Raw genomic sequence first — 16850 nt, forward strand, 5'->3', positions numbered from 1 at the left:
TACTTGATATAGCTTACACACACCACACCGCAAATACAACTTTAAATATGAAAATATTTACTGACACTTTCAACTAATGCAAAAGATCCAAATATGTTCACATCATCCACTGACTTTGCATGTGCAGAGTGTGAGTTCTGCAATCAGAATGGCAAATGTCTACAAAATGGTGCCTATGAAACTTTCAAAAGTCAATGGCACAAAAAGAAGACTATTTTAAGCAAACTAGTAAAATGGCCAATACATTTACACTGCAACCTATCACAGCCAAGTACACAATTGCAACAGTAACACCAACCATCATAGGTGGAATTAACGCAAGTGGCAATTCTTCCAAAATCACCCTGGTTTCCTAAGGACTCCAAAAATGGAGCTAGGTGCTGCCCTTCCACCACTCATAATCCTGTGGTACTGTGGTACACCCAAAAGACCGAATGGCGGTACCAGTAAATGGGCCTCATTACGACCCTGGCGGTACGGGGTTAACGGCGCCGTAAAAGGTGCCGGCGCCGTTTACCCCGTACCACCTCATTACGAGGTCCCCTCGCGGGACTCAGGAAGTAACGCCTGGTCAAACCAGGCGTGCTTACCGGGTCCCGCGAGGGGAAGAGGGAGCAAACAACGGGCCAACTCGTAATGGCCCGTTGTTTGCTCCCTCTCCCATTTCCTTTCAGCCCTATGGGGGCTGAAATGGGAATGGGGAAGGACCGGCTCCGGGTCCTTGGAGGGAGGAATTACCGGGCCTTCCGAACTCGGAATGGCCCGGTAATTCCTCATTCTGTGGACCCGGACGTGATTTTGGCTGCGGCCATGCCGCCAATAGCGGCATGGCTACCGCCGAGGTCGTAATGAGGCCCAATGTGTTTGGCAGTAATTTGGTGGGTTTATGGCTGATTTACCACCAAGCTTGTAATGAGGTAATTTTCCTTCCACCACTCATAATCCTGTGGTACACCCAAAAGACCGAATGGCGGTACCAGTAAATGGGCCTCATTACGACCGTGGCGGTACGGGGTTAACGGTGCCGTAAAAGGTGCCGGGCCATTTACCACGTACCACCTCATTACGAGGTCCCCTTGCGGGACCCAGGAAGTAACGCCTGGTCAAACCAGGCGTGCTTACCGGGTCTCGCGAGGGGAAGAGGGAGCAAACAACGGGCCAACTCGTAATGGCCCGTTGTTTGCTCCCTCTCCCATTCCCATTCAGCCCTATGCGGGCTGAAATGGGAATGGGGAAGGACTTGCTCCGGGTCCTTGGAGGGAGGAATTACTGGGCCTTCCGAACTCGGAATGGCCTGGTAATTCCTCATTCTGTGGACCCGGACCCGGACGCGATTTCGGCAGCAGCCATGCCGCGAATAGCGGCATGGCTACCGCCGAGGTCGTAATTAGGCCCAATGTGTTTGGCAGTAATTTGGTGGGTTTATGGCTGATTTACCACCAAGCTTGTAATGAGGTAATTTTCCTGGAGGAATGGAGGGATGGATGATGAATGGCTAAATAATACAAAAAGTATCAATCACATCCTATGGTCCTATAATGCCATCTGGTGACATGATAATAAGTAACACAGCAGAGTCATTTATAAATGCAAGCAGAACGCCCTCGTGACAATACACGACCCTGGTAGGCATTATGTTTTTTTTTGGGCAGTACCTCTAACACAAATCTAGGCATTGCCTTGAGTGAAACAGGCCCAGGTGCCCATTAGAATGGTAATCCCTTTGTATTTTTACAATTCTGACTCAAGTGCTTAGAAGTAGTCAGTTATCACGATGACCTACGGAAATCTGATTGGATTTTTAAAGAGATATCAATGGGTCGACAGATTAGTTGTGACAAAGTGTAAAGTGTTATGAGTTCTTAATACTAATATACAGTCTTTTCGATGAGGAGGGTAAACTGCAGATTTGTTTTAGTGCAATTTCTTTTTTTGTAGGAGCAGATGTTTGGACGATTCCATATAAGATGGGCAGAGGGTGGGGTGTGGGTTGGGGGAAGGCGGACTGCTGTGGGGTCTTACCCTGCATTTTGCAGCAATTAAATTGGTTAAAAAAGCTGTAAAACTACTGAGGTAAAATGTAATTGGTAAAAGCACAGAGAACCCTCCTTACTATGTAGCAACGGAAATGCATGGAAAAGAATGCAAGCCTGCTGTGAACAAGTTCCCAGTCCTTTTTCATGCCATGCAGCACATGTTTGAGAGGTGAAAGAGTTCTCTTACTGGAGCGAGCTGCCTCGCTTAATTCTGGGTTAACTTCAACCATGAATAATTCTGTTAGTGAAGCAAAAGCAAGCTTTGCTACCTATGTCGATGGGAAATCACACACGGGGTCTACGTGCGTATGTGTGAGGGCAGCCATTCAAAGGAGATGGAGTGGGTGTACCGGTGCCATGCTCCGGAATTCTCTATTATTACATGTTTAAGATGTTTGGGTTTCATACAGAGATATTGTTCTAAGCCAAAGCTAAATTTTGCAATGAGCAAATGCCTTGAGTTTAAATACCCGAGCGCGCTATTCTGTCCCATTCACCCCTCCGACGTCTGAAGTTTGTAAAATTGGGAAATTCGGAAACCCCAGGAATGCAGACAAGGTGTCCCTTCGGACTCCCTACACCATCAAGGCGGCAGTGTTCATGCAGGACAAAAGGTCGGGACCAAACTGAACAGTGTAAGACTTGGACACAATCATTGGGCCTCATTACGAGGTATGAGGTAGCCATGGTGCTATTAGCACCATGGCTACCCCCTTAAGGCATTCCGGGTCCGGGTTCCCGAAATAGCGACTTACCGGGTCATTCCAACCTTGGAGGACCCAGTAAGTCCCCATTCCGGGAACCATTCCCCATTCCCATTCGAGCCCCCATAGGGCTCAATGGGAATGGGGATGGAGCTAATAACGGTACCGCAATTTGCGGTACCGTTATTAGCTCTGAAGTCCCTTAACGGGTCCCTTCCATAATGCCTGGTAAAACCAGGCGTTAAGGAAGGGACCCTCTAAGGGACCTCGGAATAGGGTGGTAAGGGATTACCGGCACCGGTGTCCTTACCGGTGCTGGTACTCCCTTACAACCTACCTCGTAATGAGGCCCATTGTCTTTCCTCCATTCCATACATGACAGCTAATAAACATTGGCAAGCACACCGTTTTGAATTTTTTTGTAGCCGTGGCTTAGGTATTTGGTACGGACTGCCATAATGCTACTACCAGGACATAAAATAGCAACAGCTTAACAATGGTGTGATTATCTGGGCACATGAAACCAGTGTCTGGCAAATGTCTTCTAATAAATCAATAAACACTGACCTAGGTGGGCATTTATGGTCAGGTAATGGCCGGGGGCCTGAGCTACTCGGCCCTTAACGTGGGTCCCGGTGCATTTCCTAACGAGTAAGGCTGCAGGTAAGTGGGGCAGGGGTTGAGGTGAAGAGGAGAGGCAGAGCAGTGCAGCTTGTGACTAACCTGCCCATGAAGGAAGATGGAGGACTCCCGCTATTGAAGAAGCTCAGAACATGGACAGCATGATGAGGCACAGTCTACCCTGTGAGACTTCTAATCGGCTGTGAGGCACCATGACACCCCCTTCCGGGTGCCAATACCTATCAGTGTACCACTGGGCCAAATGCACAATGGCGATTGGCTAATCTGTAAGATATACGAACTCTTGAAATGCTAATAGCATTCTCATAGAACAATCTGCAGGCTGTGAGAACCAACACAGATTTTAGAATGTTTTGAATGCTGTATCATAAGACTACCAGCAGTGCAGTGTCTCTGCAGCCAATTCCCTCCGACCACCCAGGCAGATGTTTGTACTGAAATGTCTATACACTGTGTATGCATCATGTATTTTGAAGAGCAATGCAGGTTATAAAAGCTTTCTACACCTCTCCCTTGGGTCATATCTGGAGTTATGGGCCCATATACCTCCTTAAACTCCCTTGCTTTGATGAGGACTGTATCTCAGTCTTTAGGGACCTTAACCTTTGGTACAGCCCTTGGGCTGCGTCTGTAAAGCCTAATTATTATAACCCTGCAGAGTGACGTGACAATCCCCCATTGGCTAATTTCTGGGCCATATGAGCCGGTATCTCTACAACCCAGGACATCCTGTCTACCCTCTCGGCCGTCCACCGCTCCCTTCTCCATCTGCCAACTCTGGCCCTCCTGCAGCTGCCCCCACCCTCTTTCTCTTCTTTTCCTCTTTTCTCCCCTGACGAGGTTTCTAGGCAAGTCCGATCTATGAAAGTCTCGTCAAAATAGGTTTTTCCGTGTTCCTCCAAAACCATCAAGGACTCCTGCCATGGCTGACTTCTGCAACCACTCCATCGCCACTGGAGCCTTCCCCTCCCCTCCGAAGCATTCTCTTGTGCACCCTCTTCTCAATAAGCCCACAGCTGACCTTTCTTGCCCGTGAAACTATCGCCCAATCTCCATCACATCTTTTCTGGGCAAACTCTTGGAATAGCTGGCCATCTTGCAGCTTAACCTCCACTCCGATTCTGTTGGTGGTCTCCATGACCACCAATCTGGTTTTAGAGCTGCCAGAAGCACAGAAACTGTTCTTCTGAACATCAGTGAAGACCTTCTCTCCAACCTTGACTCTAACATCCCTTCTATCCTCATCCTGCTCGACCTCTCTTCTTGTTTTCCACATGGTCAACCATTCTATCCTGCTCAATTGTCTCCGTCACAACCTAGGTATCACTGATCAGACTCTGGCCTGGCTGACTTCTTTCCTCTCTGATCGACCCTCCCAGGTCCAACTTGGGTCCTTCCTTTCCTCTATCTCCCTCTCTACCTTGAGTGTTCCCCAGGAGTCTGACCTCTATCCCTGGCTTTTCAACCAATACCTGGCAACTCTCGCACATCGCATTGCCACTCCCTGCTCCAATTTTCAGTGCTATGCGGATGACACTCAACTCATTTTCAGGCTTCCGTTGGCCACTTCTTATCCTTCTCTCATCTCTGACTGCCTTTCTGCCATTCAGGAGTGGTGTGCAGCCAACGATCTCTGCCTTAATGCCAGTAAGATGGAGATCCTTCTCATCGGCACCCCTTCACCGTCCTTTCCTGTCACTCTCTGGCCTGCCTCCCTTGGCCCTCCTCCTACCCCCACCTGCGAGGCTAAGAACATCTGGATCATTTATGACTCCACGCTTTCATTTTCTGCCCACATCTCTGATGTCTCTAACAAGTCTAACTTCCTACTGCACCTCATCAGAGGTATTTTGCCTTTCCTCTCCTTCCCCCAGAAGCTCACTGTATCTCGAGCCCTGTCTAGGGTCTAGGTTGGAATACTGCAACAGCCTCTTTCTAAATCTACCTGCTTCTACTCTCCGCCCTTTGCAACTTCTCCAGAACAGGACTGCGAGACTTGTCCAGGGCCTCAAGCCCTGGCATCGTATCTCTCCAGCCCGGAAATCTCTTCAGTGGCTCCCAGTGGCTGCAAGGATTACATTCAAGACCCTTTGCATTGTCCACACAAGGCTTTCTGGGGCCTGGGTCTAAAATACCTTAAACTCTCCCTCTGCAAATACTTTCCCTCTCAAGCTCTTCACTCCTCTTCCTCCAACTGCCTCAGCGTTAGTTGCTTCTCAAAGAAACGTCCTGGGGGTAGATCTCTGTCTTCAGCTGGGGCCTCCCTCTGAAATAGCCTCCTTACCACTCTCAAACTTGAAGAGAACCATCTCTGGTTCAGGAAGCGCCTCAAGACCTTCCTCTTTGCTTCTGCCTCCTCTCCTCCTCTCCCTGTTGATCTGTTCTGCTTAGGCATCGTGCACCTTGTTACCCTCAGATTCCGGCCCCAGGTGCTTCCCACCCTGCCATGCACCCGCACTGCCTCCTGGCAACTCCTGTACTTTGGGGCTGTATCTGATACACTACAGTCCCCCCCTTTCCCTGCACTTATCAGACACCCCCTGGCTGTGCCTTAAACCTATCACTTGTCACTTGCTGGCTGCACTACCATTTGTTGTTGTTTTTCATTCCTATGCACCGCACTTTCCACTTCCTCCCTCCCCACCTGCACTTCCCCCTTCCCTCTCCCCTGCACTAGCGCATTCTCAATGTCACTGGGCCTAGTAAGATTGTTGTTTTTGTTCTCCCTTATTCCCCTCCCTTGCCTCGTCACGCTCTGAAACACGTGTATGAGCGCGATACAAATAAAATATCAATATCAATAAAGTATGGCTTGGCAATATCATAAAGGGCCCGTAAATTGACAAATGAAGGGGGAGCTGTGTGACTCCCCTGGTGACCTCTTTGCGGGGCAAGGCTCTTAGCACAGCGCTCCCTGTCATCCCGGGACTGCCACACTCAGAAACCCGCAACCCACACTGCTCCCCTCCTCGCCCGACCACACTTGACAGATGTCTAATCTCCCTGCCCCCCCATGCTCATGTTTGGTGTGTATCACCCAGCCGAGGGGCACTCCATCTTCCATCTTCACTGGGCTGCACCATAACTTTATAGACATACTCACCTCATTAAATACCCTTGCTTTGCTCAAGCCTTTAACTCCATCTTCAGGACCCATAACTCCCGGTACAGCCCTGGGGCAGGGTCTAGTACACATGCCAAAACTGTTGATTTTGCTAAGCTATGTTTGCAAGCAGGACTTCACTGTAAGCGACAGATGCAAGGAGTGACATATTGCTTATACCTCAAGTGACTGAAGGCCCATTTGGTTAATACATGTTTACTACACCAGAAGCTCATTATAACTGTAATTAAGCCAATAGGTATTAAACAACTGCTTAGAAATAACACTGAATATGTCTACACACCACATATTTGATACTACTATGTGATAGAGCTAGCTCAACCAGATCCCAGAAGGGGGTGTTTTGAGTGTCTGGGGCAGGTAGTGTTTGAGTTTTGACATAAGGTTCTGCATGGCAATGGGGGCCGGAGAGGTCAATGGGTGGGTAAAAAGTCAAACAGAACCAACAAGCTGTTTGTCCCTTCTACATCCGATCTCCCTCCTATCAGTACTTCAATGCAATAGCTTATATGTCGTGCTAAAGAACACAAACCTCTGAAACTAAAAATGCCTACGTACAGTGCAAGAACTTAGTCCAGTGTAAACAACCACGGCTTCCATTTTGGGCCATTGCTGCAGACGAAGGACATTTGTGAATTGCTCCTGCAAAACTGGCTATTTGTCTCTTTGCATCTTGGAAATGCAAAGGCCAACCCTTGAACACTGCAGACAGCAGAAGAACTAAGCAAATATGTCCATATCAGAATTTTCTTTGGAGAAAATGCTGGTGAATATGGCACGACAAAAGTAAAAAAAAAAGCTTCTCATTCAAGGTTGAAGACAAAATAAAAGATGATTGCCTCACAACTCGAGCGTTATTGCTGTACAATACAGAGGGCAAGGCTCCTCATCTCATAGAACAGCAAAATGCAACTTTGTTATCACATTAGCCTGATGGGTATCACTCCTTTACTATGAAAAATAAATGCTGAGTGCCCATTTACTGCCCATTCGGCAGAAAAAAAATACTGCATCCCATAATACCGAACTAGAGGGGAGCGGGGGTCAAGGCTATGTCCCCCACTGCCCTTGTACAGTAAAATGGGTTTAGGGACTGCCGGAGTGGTCCCTGCATGCCCTCGGGGGGTAGTAGTGAAAAGTAAAGTTTGGGGGTTGGGGGGAGTATCCTGTAGCGGAAGTCCCTACCCACTTTGGAATAGGAAACTTCTGTCGCAGGGTTGACAGGCAAGTCGCGGCACCAAAGAGAAGCTAAGTAAGCAGAGAGAAGGAAAGTATAGTAAGAAGGGTTCCGGGCAGGGGGAATGCCGGAAACTATGGTCTATGGGGCTCATTACAACTTCGGTGGTAGCCATGCCGCTATTGGCGGCATGGCTGCCCCCAAAATCGTGTCCGGGTCCCCAGAATGGGGAATTACCGGGCCATTGCGAGTTCGGAGGGCCCGGTAATTCCTCCCTCCAGGAACCCTGGCCCGGACCGTCCCCATTCCCATCTGAGCCCCCATAGGGCTCAATGGGAATGGGAGAGGGTGCAAACAACGGGGCGATTACGAGCGGCCCGTTGTTTGCTCCCTCTTCCCCTCGCGGGACCTGGTAAGGATGCCTGGTTTGACCAGACGTTACTTACCGGGTCCCGCGAGGGGAGCTTGTAATGAGGCGGAACGGGTTTAGCGGAGCCCGTTAACCCGTTCCGCCTCAGTCGTAATGAGGCCCTATGTGATCACTGCGCGGGTTATAGTGACATTTTCGAATTTAATCATTTCTAATGCATTAATTTCGAATAAAAAATGTTGAAAAAAAATGTTGTTGTTTTTTTTTAATGGGGGGGTTCCTCCCTAATCCCCCTTTTTTTTAATAACCCTTTTTTTACTAGCCAAACCCCAAAACAAACATATAAAATAAAATAAAAATATTCGAAAAAAAGAAAATCAACATTTTTTTTTCTCGAAATGAATGCATCCGAAATTATTCATTCGACATTTTAACTGGACACCTCACTGCGCGCCTCTGTTTTCAGGTTCGACATTTTCATCTTCAAAATGACGAGGCACGCAGTGATCACACAGATCCGCTTAATGTGCCTGTGGCTGTGGCTCAGTGGACTAATGCATCTACTACAGGGCCCTGTGTTTGACTTCATGATCACACGCTCGAATCCTGGTAGGTCCACTCAACTCTTCATCCTTCTAAGATTGATAAAATGAGTACCATTAGGCTGGGTAACAATAAACATCTGTTGTCTGTCGATAGCGCCAAAATGAACACATACTTTCCAATACAACTTTTATGTTAAAGTCATGCACACTCTGTTGAATTCATACCATGTAAATGTGTCTCGTCCACCTTCATTGTAGTTGGCTTAAAATCCTGACTAGATTTGACTATTCAGAGATCCAAGCCCTAATCTAAGGATGATTAACTTGGATTTTGGATACAAAGAGGCATTAGATATTGATTTAAGGCGGAGCAACGCAAAACAAAACTATCTGGTCAATGAAGTGCATTTAGACTGGCCAACAGTGAATGCTGGCAATCCGATGCAGTGCCACCAATCAATGTTAGTAAACGCACTGCTAGGGGGTTGCCTTTGGGCAATCCACGCTTGGAACCATCTTGGCCTGAGCCAATAATGTTGAGCCTCTCTCTCACTGAATGGAGTTAGTAGACAACTTAATTTTGCCCTGTTTGTTTTACAATGATGTCATTTTAAACACCAGCGGCCTGATCACATAAACTGAACAAGTGCCAGGGTTATTTTCCACAAACCTTTACTATGGATTTTCATATTTCTAGATTACACAAAGCTTTGCCAGTACAGAATTTTAGGCATTGCTAATTATGCACAATACTAGTGTACAGGCCCGTGTAGATGGGGCCAAGGTGGAGGTTTTCATTAACGCACTAGGACTACTATAGATCCTAAGCCTACAGCTCCCTCTGGTGAGAACAGGCGAAGCTATGCCAATCGGACTGCTGTATTTCCTAAGGCAATAGCTCCCTCTAGCTGAGTATTCTGTGCGTTCGGGCAGCCTCTACTGCGCATGATGACATTGCACAAACATACACCTGGCCCTTTATTATATAGGAAGATATGCTCTTATTTTGCTCCTCTATGAACAAGCGGTAGTGTATAACGGTACACATGTTTTATCACTGTCCATACAGTGTGGTTATATTACATTTGAATACAGTTCCTGCACCATAGCCTTAGTGCAGGGTCCATAGCCGATGGACACATTTCCTTTCTTTAAATCTTCGATTTCTCTTCTCCCTTGAATATCGTTTCATTGTTCTCCCATTCTTTCCCTCTCGCTTAGTCTTTATCTGCCCTCCCCTCAGTTCGTTCGTTTCTTTCTTTCTTTCTTTCTTTCTTTCTTTCTTTCTTTCTTTCTTTCTTTCTTTCTTTCTTTCTTCCTTTCTTTCTTTCCTTATCTCCTCCTTCATGTTCTCTTTCTTCTTTGTTCTTTCTTCAAGACAGAAAGAAGGAAAGAGAAGGGTGGTTTGCACATTAGACACAAGCTGCCACAGGCACTAAGGGGCTAAGTCTATAGTGCAAGCTCCTCTGCCACCTGTGACACTGTGATGTGGCCATGGGAAGGTGTTTTGTATCTGACATCAAATTACCCCTGCAAAGGAAATCGGTTCAAAATAGGAGTCGTGAAACATACATGCTCTGGGTGGCACTAGTAAAAAGAGCCAGAGCGGGCGGATCCAGCTTCCCATATCTCGCACCCACACACTGGAATGCCCTACCTCCCACAATTCAAGGTGAGGCCTCCCTCATCGCTTTCCGTAAAGCAATGAAAACCATCCTATTCTCATAAGGTCCCTCGTAACAGCTTGAATTCTAAATATATGACCCACTGCATAAGTTGTAATACAAATTGCATAAGTTTGTAATGATGGAACTATTTCTGTATTGATTTCTGTATTGATTTATAAGGTGCCAACGACTGCTACCATGCCTGTACCTCTGTAACTAAGCTCTTATAAGTAACAGCGCCTCAATGACCCCGGGCTGCTTGCACGCTATACAAATTTAAATAAATAAATAAACGTTTTGTGATGTGTTGCAAAATGTGCAGCCAACTCTAATTTACCACCTACCCAAAAATAGCACCACTAAAAAGAGAGTGTATGTGATCCGTCTGGGCTGGTAGTCAATTGCAATTGCTTTTCTGCCACTACCAAATGAGACGTGTTTTTTTTACCCTATTTCTAATGCTTGTATATCTGCAGAGTGTGTGGGTCTTTTGGGAAATGTTTGTTACAGTCTCTCAGGAAAATACATCTGTAGTAGAAGGGAGCACTTACGGAACTCAAAATAGCCGAAAGCTGTTCTCTTATGTTTACTGAAAACATAGAAATGTGTGTGAAAATGCAAGGACTCCATCTTACATTTTAGAATGTTTAAAAGGAATTCGCAAATGGCAGTGGGATTTGAGAAAATTCAAGACACGATTCAAAACTATTAGGAAAAAAAGTGGAAAACAGGGTTTTCAATGTCATGGAGTTTCCGCCAGGACTGCTGAAACACAACAAATGGAATGTGAATTTCCCGAGAAGGAAACTATGTGCACGTGCTTCATCTGTAGTATTGTTGTGAGTATATTTAACGTGAGAAAAATATCATATTTACTCATTTTGCTAAATAAATAAATAAATAAAGGTTTTATTTCTTTAACAGAATGTAAGTAACCCTCTTTGAATTACGGATGCATATTGCTTCTTTGAATTTGTATCCACATATAAACTCCTAAGAGGGGGAGGGGTTCTGATGGGTTGGAGTGCATTATGATAAAAACATTCACCGATGTACTCGGCAGAAGTTTACTATCCAAAATATAAACGACATTGGGAGTGGACTGTGTTTATTGGATAGACTCATCACAGGATGTGCACAGCAACTCAAGAGAATTGGCTGTGTCTGCGGGTGTCTCGCACATCTGCTGACTCGTCAATATATAAAAGGCATGTGTTTGCATCCAATAATACATTTGCATTCACCATAAATCATTGGCAGTACTTGCACTTTCATCAGCTGGAAGGGCAGGACGGCTGGCACAGAGCTAACTCAGAGACGCTGTAGCATTTTCATATGTGCCTGTCGCCCAATGCAATGGGTCTTTAACTGCTGGTGCTTTTGATCTTGCCTTCCTTCATTCCGTTTGGTGGTGGGCAGTTCGGATCTATGGGATGATGACAGAATTCTAAAAACGGTGCCCTTGTTCTCATGCCCAATGTTTGGTGGTTTCATATACATGGTGGCTCCCCTCTTGATCCCCCTTCCCACACAACTCCTAAATCTCTGCCGTATTACACCCTCTACCGCATTATTACCCTGCATGGTGCGGGGTGAAGGTTTTGCTGTCACTTCTGGTTTTTATAACACCGGAATTAGAATGACGGCATGAAGCCGGGTGATTTCACCACTGTCCCCTATGGCCAATGTGTTTCCTCCTGTCATTTTTTCTAATTCGTTTATCCATTTCCCAGCGCCCAAAGTCAAACTCGGGAGCTTACACCTTAAATTTCCTTGCCCATCTGCAGCCATGGGATATACTGTGGTCTTGCTCCCCCTTTTTCCAATAAGGGAAACTGCGTAAACCCCAACCCAGAGTCGGCTCCCATCATTAGTCTGACCATGGCAGGGACGATTGTCCCTGTCTGTCTCCTTGTCAGTAACAACCTTAACCAGCTCACATATGGCGGCGATTCTCCCTTCTCACTATACGATCATCCTCTGGGATGCTCTGGATATGCTATGGGATCTGGCGTCCTATCCTTAGGTTGTTCCAGATCCGACCATCTTACTTCTTTATCCATTTGCAGGCTTCCTTCAGGGGTGCACCCGCTCCCTCCTTCTACCCCAAGACTGGATTCTCTTTCCTCATCTGACATGTCTTGTCCCCAACTAGTGTGACTATTATCTTCCTTACCTTTATCTCAATTCAGTCAGCTTAAGGACAATGCACTATGTTCATAACTGAACAGAATTTCTTCTTCGCTTTGTGATTGAAATGCTAAGGAGTGATCCCTCTGACCTCTAATTTCATACTTGCTACCTTCCTCTAATTCTTGATAAGCCTTATCGATCTTTTATCCTATACTTTCCATGTTTTCTTCTTCCAATATTATTCTAGATTCCCCTGGCATTGCTTCCTTCATCAGAGGAATCTCTTCTATTCTGTCCCATCGTATTTCTGGCTGTGACCCTACTGGTTCCTTATGGATGAGACTGGTAACAAGACCCCACTGTCTTCTTTTTTTGGTTGATTTCTTCATCTAGTTCTCTTTGCTTTCTTGCATCCCTTCTAATTCTTTCTTCCTCTTGCCTTCATTCTTCTCTCCCTACTCCTTCCCTTCTTTGATATATCTGTTCTCGTCGCTCCCCACGCTTCCTTTTCTGCTCATCTTCTTTCAGTCTCTTCTCTCATTCTTTGTCTTTCTTGTTCGTCCTTATCTTCTCTTTGCCTTACTTCCTCAATGCTTTTCCCATCTATTTTAAGTAATATCTGTCCTCCCATCGATTCGTTCTGCAGAAGCACTATCTCGTCAGCTTTATCCTTCTCTCCTTACCATCTCTTAATTTCCCTGTCTATTTTGGTCGACAGATTCGACTGCTCAATACTTTCTTCTTTGTCTTGTATGATCTTATAGATCTCTTCTTTTCTCTAATTCTCCTCTGGACTATCATCGCTACTATAAGCGGGAGGTTTGTATATTGGATTACTATGCCCCGTCGCCGCTTTCAACTCCTTTAAAGGATATAACCCTGTTTGTTCCATACTAGCACCTTTTACTCGGGTGAGGTAAGGAGAGCTCAGGGCTCAACACCTTCCTCCTTACGCTGACTAAGCATCTACTCCTCAGTTGGAGGGTCTTCCCTTTCTTCCTGGTACATTTTCCAAAGCTCTAAAATCGCTAATCTTTTCTCTAATTTCTGTGTACGCAGCTTGCAAGTATGTAGTCATGTGTTGCAATACCACTTTTAACAGCGATCCCCCTTGTCGCCACGGCATGAACATTTTATTGGCCATGTCTTTCACCCATTCCGCACTATACTGTGTGAGCCTGGGCATGTGCTTTGGTAACATTTTACATAAGTGCATCAGAGGAGTATCTGTCAATACTTACCAGACTTATGAAATAACCTTTATACTTTTGCTTAAACCACCACTTTTTCAATGCCTTCAAAACAAAAAATATGAGCACGCACCACCAATTGCTGCTCAATCCTCTAATTTCTTAATTAGCTATCTCTACCCTTTGATTGGTACCAATCACTTTGCTAGGCTTAATCACTGTTGCTCCTCAACTTTTTCAATTACTTCAAAACTTCTATCGCTCGATATTTTTACTCAACAAACAACATACAGACTAGTCGACATTACACATTAATAAACACTGTGATCACCTTTTTCTCTCTCGCCTTTACTTTGTACCCTACACAGGGTTTGAGAAGTCACCTTACGTAAACCTTTTTACCCATTATATGTTACTGTTCCACCCCCGTTGGGATTTGAAACGTCTCCTTCTGAAACTCCCTTTAGCCAGGACTCTATGCACTACCTTTTCTTCACACAATATTTCCTGTTACTTAAAAAAAATTATCACAATCCCATCCCCTTCATTTGCCATTCCCCTTAGTCTACTAACCATGCATTTGTTAATCAACTCGAGGCCTTCAGAATCGACTCCTCCTCCAATCCGACCATTTCACCTTTTGTCCGCAGAATGCCCATGGAAACCGTGCAGGGATTTCATGAAAGGGGGACCTGCCCACCCTCTCGGTTCTTCTTGCAAGTTTCTTTCTATTGTCTGCTCTCCACAGGAAACCCTGTGATATTCCGGCTAATGGTGGAGGATACTCGATCGTACGAAACTCTGGAGACAAACTAGTTTGGATCTTTTTCCAACCATCCGCACAGCTACCATGTGAGCATATGGCCCTCATGCATGCAATGGATGGGGATGCAGAATAACTCTGACACCAAATAATCGAACCAGCTCAGGAAGATGGCAAAGGTGCGGTTTTATTAACAATTATCTAAAACAGGGAGTTACAACAGATATCAAAGGAAGTTTGCTCGGGCTCTCAGTGCATTTTTCATAAAAACATCCTTATATGCAGAAAATACATCAGACGTGATGTCATACTATGTGGCAAATAAGAAAAACCTACAAGGGATTGTGATTCATTCAAGGGGAACATCTAAGTATACTTTCTATAAGGGGTTGGATTGTGATTGGCAATCTACTGTCAGGTGGACAACTTATGCCTACCTCTAACAACGTGCCATCTTCAACTCTATTAAGCACAGGGTATATCGTTGGCTCTCAAACTATAAGGTCCTTTCACTATACGGCCCTCTATAATTGGTTGGCACACTCGTGCCGTTTCTGGAACATTCGGTTCACTTAGAAGCACGTAAACTGAGACCTAGGTGCCAGGTTCCAGGTGGTGGACATGACTTTACCTCCCCACCCAATTAGCCCAACATCTTTCATCACCCATGCCTTCTGCCATGAAGATTTTCTGCCATGAAGATTGTCTTTGAACTTGACCTTGCAAAGTATTGTTGCCTCTGGGAATATATGGGAGTATAGGCTTTCACTATCGTTGTTCTAGGACTCCACGCTTAACTCTATTTCCATCCTTGGCTCACGTCACAGCAGACCACGATTTAGTCCATTTTTCAGCATTTAGATGTCTTAAATTAATACATCTTGGTGTGCTTGGTGTTCACTGCCTTCAAGAATAGATAACCAGCCTTGGCTGCCTCAGCTTTGACACCAGGCCAGACAGCCTCGTCATTCATTTCCATGATTGCAGCTTATTCTTTCCGCAACACAATTCTCTGCCTTTCCTCTTCATGTGTCTGGGCTTTCTAAATTCATGATACCGATGTCCAGTTTCGCCTGCAGTCTATTCACTACATAGAGCCAGCTTCTAAGATTACTTAATCTACTTGCGTTACAGCATCTGTACAGTTATTGAATGGCTTGGATTTTCTGCAATGCTTCATACACGTGCAATCTTCTTTTCACATATGAAAGGTTACTTGATTCTTAACTTCGTCATCAGTTCCCGTAAGATCCAGCCAGTATTCTCAGTGCGTCGCACTCGTCTTTCGTGACGTCACTAGCTTCTCTTTCACTCTTTTTCATATTCCTTCAGGGAGTTCCTCCATCAGATTGTCGTCTCTTCGGGGGTACATTCGGTAGGGTTTTCTCAGTGGGTAGCTTCTTTCGAATACTCACTGTGGTATGCTCACAACTACTGGTGTTAAGCATGCCACAATCTCAGGCTTCCACCATATCGGAGGTAGGAGGGTGGGATTTCCTGCAGAGGTATGTAATTGCTCCTCTACAAATACATATGGGCATCACAATCTTAAGCAAACTAAAAGTATAAGCTCATACATAAAAAGAGTTGGACATATGTTGCTAAAACACAGGCCAATGCACAAAAAAGGGGGGAACCCCAAAATTACTACTTAAGTAGTAGCTCTACCTTTTATCGGGTGGGGCAGTATTATAGACGTAGGAGGTAGTTAGCTCATATCAAGCAGTCTACAGTCTGTAAAAAATAAATCAATGCTGTAGAGGGTGCATAATAAATCATCATTTAATATTCATTTACTTAGAAAAAACACAATTCAAATATTTTTTATAAAAAAGCGGTGGAAAAATCCCATTCACTTCACGTAATAAAACATTTACACACTGTCTAAAAACAGACAATTTAGTTGTGACACATGAATTTAAATGTACTCTGATAGCAAATATCTATAAGGCTATTAGTAGGTATTATGATCTTTGCAGGAAACAATTACTACCTTGCCCTGATCTAAGGGCCCTCTTATAGGGGGTTATTTATTTAAACTAGTAGGTGTTACACTAGTTTGGGAAGACTCGACATGCTTCAGTTCTCTGATTATTCTCGGAACTTTCTTCAGGAGTAGTGTCACTGTATCTAAATGGTTACAGTCAAAAGCAGTAAAAAACAGTAAAAGACAGCAAAAAACAGTAGCAGGAGATGTTATGAGTACATATATCATTTGATAATTATTCCTGTTGGCAGTATTAAATAATGCACTTGAATGTTCTTTCTGTAGCTGTTGATATGGGACGAAAAAGACAAGAGAAGAAAGTAAGCTATAAATACTATGTAAACGTCTAAGATAATTTGATTTTATCAGACAGTACTAGGTTAATTAATTACCTAGTCTTGTCTAGACGAGTAGTTGTTATGAAGGTATGTTCCTGAGTATAGCAGGGGTTTATCCTCTTGGTAAGTAGTGGGCTCGAAATTGAGTATCAAAACGACCTGCAAATTATTTGC

This window comes from Ambystoma mexicanum, chromosome 6p (assembly GCF_040938575.1).
Source record: "Ambystoma mexicanum isolate Mex_15411 chromosome 6p, UKY_AmexF1_1, whole genome shotgun sequence".
Taxonomy (NCBI): Eukaryota; Metazoa; Chordata; class Amphibia; order Caudata; family Ambystomatidae; genus Ambystoma; species Ambystoma mexicanum.